Below are 776 nucleotides of genomic sequence, written 5' to 3' on the forward strand. Positions count from 1 at the left end.
CATGCAACCAGCCATTAGAAGGTGTTGGGCCCTTCCATTTGGTGGCACTGTTGACACACTTTTTAGAGTCCATTAGCCAAAACTGAACTGTTCTACTCAAGAGCTCAGTTTAACTGCATATTAACACATGCAATTTTTAAATTAGCCCCGCTGCTTCACTCACATTTCATTTATTATAAATTTTACCACTGATGGCTTCTGTGAGAGAATACTAAACCCTGAGCAAACAGCACAATTCAACAAGAATAATCATGTTGGCTTTCACAAAGTGGCCCCTCCCCGCTCCACTTCATCCTTTAAATGGCACCAAAATTTCACATTTTTATCTGTGACAATTCATTTCTGAATTCATTTTTTTCATCTTGTTTCTAATTTACGCTCATCATAATGTGAAGATGTTTTCTGCACAGCCAAGCTCCATCTCTGCATCCCGTTTGCACTCTGATAATACTTTCTGTATAAAATGCCCAAATCTGGTGAAGAGGCTATTACTGGAAAGATGTAGCTTCAATTATGGCTAAATTAGATTGCTATCTCTCCATTTCTTGATGATTTTCAGAAAATAGCCTGAAAGGCTGGCAGATGTCTGCTCTATAGATGAGATCAGTTAAGAGACATCATATGCATCTAGAACAAGGTTATTATTTTGACCATTATATAAATATACTTATTTTATTTTTGAATAAATCTGAAGTACAAAAACAGGACTCTTTCATTTATTTTTTTCCCATTATTATTATTATTATTATTATTATTATTATTATTATTATTATTAT

The sequence above is a fragment of the Nematolebias whitei genome, chromosome 2 (assembly GCF_014905685.2).
Source record: "Nematolebias whitei isolate Nwh7 chromosome 2, NemWhi1, whole genome shotgun sequence".
Classification (NCBI taxonomy): Eukaryota; Metazoa; Chordata; class Actinopteri; order Cyprinodontiformes; family Rivulidae; genus Nematolebias; species Nematolebias whitei.